Source organism: Stegostoma tigrinum, chromosome 8, assembly GCF_030684315.1.
Source record: "Stegostoma tigrinum isolate sSteTig4 chromosome 8, sSteTig4.hap1, whole genome shotgun sequence".
Classification (NCBI taxonomy): domain Eukaryota; kingdom Metazoa; phylum Chordata; class Chondrichthyes; order Orectolobiformes; family Stegostomatidae; genus Stegostoma; species Stegostoma tigrinum.
Window position 1 is genome coordinate 4,720,966 of NC_081361.1, and position 5,914 is coordinate 4,726,879.

The 5,914-nt window shown below is 44.5% G+C and overlaps 1 non-coding gene across 1 annotated transcript; it reads left to right on the forward strand.

Annotated features, from left to right (window-relative positions):
* Positions 1-5,106: 5,106 nt before the first annotated feature.
* trnar-ucg (transfer RNA arginine (anticodon UCG)) lies at positions 5,107-5,179 on the forward strand. Its single transcript has one exon. It is a non-coding gene; the product is annotated as a tRNA-Arg (tRNA).
* Positions 5,180-5,914: the final 735 nt, after the last annotated feature.

Below are 5,914 nucleotides of genomic sequence, written 5' to 3' on the forward strand. Positions count from 1 at the left end.
AACTTGCTTCAATGAAGCCCGTCATAGGAATGGGGCAAAGCTATGATTGCAGCGAACACAGCAAAGGAAAAGAATTGTTCAAATTGAAAACGAATGCTCTTGTTCAACACAATCCTACTCTGAATGAATTTGCAGATAGAAAGAACTGCAAATGCTAGAGTCAGAATCGTCACACCATGGAGCTGGATGAACACAGTGGGTCAGGTCGCATCAGATTAGAAGGAGAGTTGATGCTTCAGACCTGGGCTATTCATCAGAGTGAATAGTCCAGCTGTGCTATTGATCAATTATATGCATGTGAAACTTCAGGTCGATGGGATGGGAAGCAATTTGAGACAGAACTGAACAGGTTCATGTGAATGGTGACGTGTAAGAGCAAAGTCAGCAATCTAGAGAGATTGGTAAGTTGAGACAGTTCTCCTTGCTGAACGGAAAACTGGTTTGACTGAAACTTCTCAGGTCATGAGGGGTATGAACAGAAGAAATCAGGGGGTGAAAATGATCACACGCCTGAAAGAATCGAGAACGAACAGGCAGAGATTTAAAGTCAAGAGGAAAAGTCAGAGTGACATGCAAATGAGCGTTTTTTGACAAAAAGTAATGAGGGCCTGCAAATGACACATCTGACTGCGACAGAGGCAGATTCATTCACCACAAAACGGAATTTGACGGTTATTGTTAAAAGTAACAATATGTAGAGTTACAGGGAGAAGGCAAAAGAGATACTCATTTACTCATTGTGGGGAGCGGGCACAGCTTAGGCTGGCTGCATTGTCTCCATTTGCTTTGTGACAAATGTTGTGATTCTGAATGGAATCAGATTTTGACCAACAGAGTGTGGGAACTGAGACAACGGTTATATTTACACAGCCATGGCACGTTTGTGCAACAGAATAATACACAACAATAGTGAAGATCTCTTGGCATCATTCTTGAAGGTACATTCCGCACACCAGATGTAAAGCTGAATCCTTGTCTGAACAAAACCACTGTATCCAACAGCCAAGTGGTGCAATGGGAGCATGCTGGCACCGTAGCTGTGATGTAGAAGCATCAGAAACCATCCTCTCCTCATTGCACCAGGTGCATCATGTTTTGTTCTGTGTTTTGATCAATTTTCCGCTTCCCATACTTTAATATGTGTGAAATTAAATATTACATATTGAAACACGGGACAAATTTAGACAGGTGAGGTTACACGCTTGTGACGGTCTGAAAGTTCTTCCGCTGTTCTCAGTCGGTCTCCTCTGAGCTGATTTGTAAAACCTTTTCTCTGAGACGGGAATAAACTGGGGAAGTTGAAACACATTTTTCCATGCCCTGCAGTAATTCTCCATGCTAAGATGTAAATAACAAGAGGAGCAGAATGTCGGAGACAGCATCACGGCATAGGCACCATTATTAAGGCAAGATATCACCAATTGGGAAAACACCTCAGAGAAATACAAGTGACAGAGAGTAGATGGGCTGAATGGCTTCATTCTGCGTGGGAATGACACCATGGGGTTATGACATCACTCTCCCTGTCTCTGTGAGGGAGCGGGTGGGGGAGAAACAATGGCTCATTATTAACCCTCCCTTCCACGTTGTACTGTCTACAGCCCCATAGCTCAGGGCCCATGGAGATGTCCCTCAGTGAGCGAGTGTTTCACTCAGATTCACTTAACGTGGTCAGACTTTAACTCCTGCTGTGGACGCAGCAAAGAAACTAATGCTTGCTTTGCAAAAGACTGCCTGCGGGATTGTTGTTTGAAGACTAATCCTGAACATCAAACAGGCGGCACCAGAAAAGAACTTATTTTAATTCACCCGAGGGAAGAGTCTCCTGTGTCCATTTCTCTCTTTCTATCTCTCGGATAACAGGCGTTGAGGGAAAGTTCACAATTTGGTAATTACCTGCGTATGCGTGTAACTGACTCACCCACCCCAAGTGACTGAGAGGGAGGAGAAGATCGAAAGGGCACTGCCCTCCCCCAGCACTGCTTGCAGGCAGAAAAACAATGTTTTAATGAGATGGTTCTGGGCTAATGGACAAACAGCACCGCCCTGCAGCAGGGAGACAGAATGAGACAATAATGTTCTGGAAGTTGTTTGATCCTTGGAATTCCTGAAGCAATGTGGGATGTATGTCACATGAAGTGAGTCTCAGGTGGTTGAGGAGTTGGCCATTTGGCCTACAGGTGGCTCATTGATCCAGGGATATGATTCTTGCTTTGCATCTTACAGCATTTAGAAGTGCCAGAGGGCCCTGTCTCGTATCCCACACAACCACACGCATTTTGTCAAAATACCCAATTAATTAACTCAAAAAGCAGCTTCGTGGATAGACTAGAAGTACCGTTCTGTGTTCAGTGAACACAGCAAAGGGGCGCACTTGTTCCAAGGAAGAGGAAGAGTTTTAGGATGTTCACACAGGCACTCGAACTCTGAATCCTTCGGCTGAAGTATTGCTCAATTTCGAGTGTGAAACTTCCGAAAACAGGAATGTGATATGATCGGAGGTAGCGCTGAACAGGTTCATGTGAATGGTGATCAAAGAGGAGACTGGAAACACACAACAGGCCAGGCTGCATCAAAAAAAATGTTTCTGGAGGCAGAGGAGGTGTTGTGAGTATGGAGCATTGAAGATAGGTCCAAATATTGAAGGTATAAAATGTACCTGTATGTCAGAAATGAAGATGGGTTGGAAAGTTGAGACATTTCTCCTTGGGGAACAGAAGTCTGTAAAGCAACCCAGATGAAGCTTTCCAAGTCACAAGGGGTCTAGACAGTGGAAATAAAGGCGTGAAAGTGCTACCACACCACACCTGAAAGGATTGAGAATGACTAGGCAGAGATTGGAAGGCATGAGGAAAACGAAGTAAAAGTGACTTCAGGAAGAATGTTCTCACACAAGGAGTGGTTATGATCGGTAAATCAATATCTGACAGCGACAGAGGCAGATTCAATCAACACATAACGGAATTGGACAGTTATGTTAAAAGTACCTGTGCAGATGTTACAGGGAGAAGGCAAAAGATTGATACTGAAAGTGATAATCATTTGCTTATTGTGGAGACGTGGCATAACTAAGGTAGGGTGCGTGGCCTCTGCCTGTGCTGTGACAAGTTTTGTGATTCTGAGTGAAATCGACCAACAGAATGTGGGAAATTAGACAAAGGTTATACTTACACAGCTGTGACACGTCTGTGCAACAACACAACAGTGAAAAACATTTAACATCATCCTCGAATGGAAATGCTGCACTGCAGATGGAAAGTTGAATACTTGCCTGTGAAACTGGCCCAACAATGTAGCAGAGTGGTGCAGTGGGATTATGCTGGGATCATAACCCAGAAATCGCTGGATCAAAACCATCCTCTGCTATTTTCTGCAGGTGAGAGTTGTGGTTTGCAGTGGCCTGCACCACGCATTTTAATCAGCTCTCTGCTTTGCTCAGCTTCATGTATCTGAAATAAATCCCTCATGTTGATGCACTGGCCAAGTTCACACAGAAGAGCTGATACACTTGTGAAGGTCTGAATGGTCTTCTCCTGTTCTCAGTCGGTCTGCTCCAAACGGAATGTAAAACTTCCCCTCTGAGTTGGGGATAAACCGGTGAAGTAGAAACTCATTACTTGCAGTATTTTTGTTTTCATGCCTGGCAGTAATTCCCCACGCTGTTTCACGCATGAATGACAAAAGAATCAGGATGTCAGAGACTGCATCATGACACAGACAGAGTTCACCATTATTAGGGACACATATCACCGATTGTGAATAACTACAGAGAAATACAAGAGGCAGCGAGTCGCTGTGCAATCTGTGGGCTGAACAGTTTCTTTCTGCACGGGAATGACACCATGGATTTATGATGTCTCTCTTCTCGTCTCAGTGAGGGAACGGGTGGGGGAGAAACAATGGCTCATTATTAACCTTCCCTTCTGCGTTGTACAGTCTGCAGCCCCGCAACTCAGGGCCGTTGGGAATGTCTCTCAGTGTGTGAGTGCTTCACTCGGATTCTCTTAATGTGGGAGTGTTGGTGTCAGACATTAACTCCGGCTGTGGACGTCACAAATAAACGGACGCCCGGTGTGCAGACAAATTCTGAACATCAAACAGGCTGCACAGCATGATCGTATTTTAAGTTGCTGAAGAGATTAATCTCTAGTTTTGTCTTCTATCTTTCCCAGCAGCTCTCCATCTTTCTGAGTGCCTCTGATAAATGTCATTTGATGAAATTTCAAAATCACCATTTCCAACTTGCCGCACACGTCTGATTCCACCCCTTCTGCTCCTTCCTTCTTCCAGTGTTTGAGAGGCAGCGACAAAGTGTAGACCACCCCCAGCACTGCATGCCCGTGGCCAAATAGTTTAACGAGTCTGGCGATGGAGACAGCTCTGTCTCCGGGATAGTGAGACAGAATAAACAGAAAATGTTCATTGCTGCATTCATTGAAGCAACAGGGAATAGGATTTTTTTTTAAGCAACACGTTCAGATATGTTATTACATACCTCTGGAGCAGATAGAACTTGAACTCTGTCTGCTACATCCGAGGTAGGGAGACTATCACCGCATGATTGGCACCTCATTTATTGTTCAGTGGTGCGTCAGCAGACTGCGTCATTGGTCTTGTGGTCTGATTCTCACATCAGGTGGCTGTTAGAAATGTGAGACGTTGCTGGCGTGAATCCTGCAAGAGCCGTTGTTGCCTCTGATTTTTTTAATGTTCAGGGGAGCATGGGGGTGGTTCTTCATGAAACTGATTTCAGTCTATGATTGCGAAGGGTGTTTACTGCAAATATGTCACATGCATCCACTTCACCGGATGAAACTTTACGGTTAGTAATTGTGTGAAATAATGTTTCACTAGATTGGTTCGTAAACTGGCGCAGTAACTGAATAAAACGATGCCAAGTCTCAGCAGAGAAACAGATGACAATGAAACAGGCATCTGAGGACAAATTTGCTTCTTTTGCAAGTGAAATTTACTGCTTCCCAAAGTGGGGTCCATTGAATGAAGCAGTAACAGAGGCTACCTTTGCTGATGCTCACCTCATGTATCACATTTCCACCTTGGTCCCCGTAAACATCTCAACTCAACAAAAAGCCAGGTGGCCACTGTGGGCCAGTGGCGTAATGGATAACACGTCTGACTTCGGATCAGAAGATTGCAGGTTCAAGTCCTGCCTGGCTTGAGCACGGCTCGCCCATTTTCAAGGCTAGAAAGCTGACATGTTCATCTGAAGTTGGAATATATGGTGGGTGATTTTGTTGTCAGATTCTGCAAAGCTAAACTATGAAATTGGAAGTTATGCATGAGCAGTGTTGGGGACCTTTTCAGCTCACTGTTGGTTTCATTTCCGAGCTCACAACAACAGGTTTCATTGCCTGGAGAACTTGTTTGTGTTCCGTGTAAATCTGCCTGTTGTCAGCGAAACATGTGTGGGGACAGAGAGTGAATGTGAAGCACCTGGAGTCAGTGTCATCCTGAGGGATGTGTCCGTATATCTCCCTCTGTGGCTACACATGAGGATGAGTTTCATAAGTGGGCTGTAACACAGCTTTACTGTCACAAAACCTTGATTACAGTGTTAATCTCATTGATATTTGTCCTTGATACATCAGAATGCACAACACGGTGCGCCAAATACTGGAAACTGAGATTAGGATAGATAGATGCCTGATGACACGCACTGACACAATGGCCCAAATAGTCTTTTTTTTACACGTGATAAAAACTCGAAGACAAGGAGAAACTGACCTGTCACCAAAAGGATCAATAATGGAAAGGCAAAAACAATGTTATTGAGAAATGATACAAGCCCTCCAGCGTGTTCCCTGGTTGTCTCGTGGTTCAGATTTGCTGCTTTTGGAACCACGGCCCTGGTTTGAAATATTGAGTTGAAGATCTTCCCTCCTAACTTTTAGTG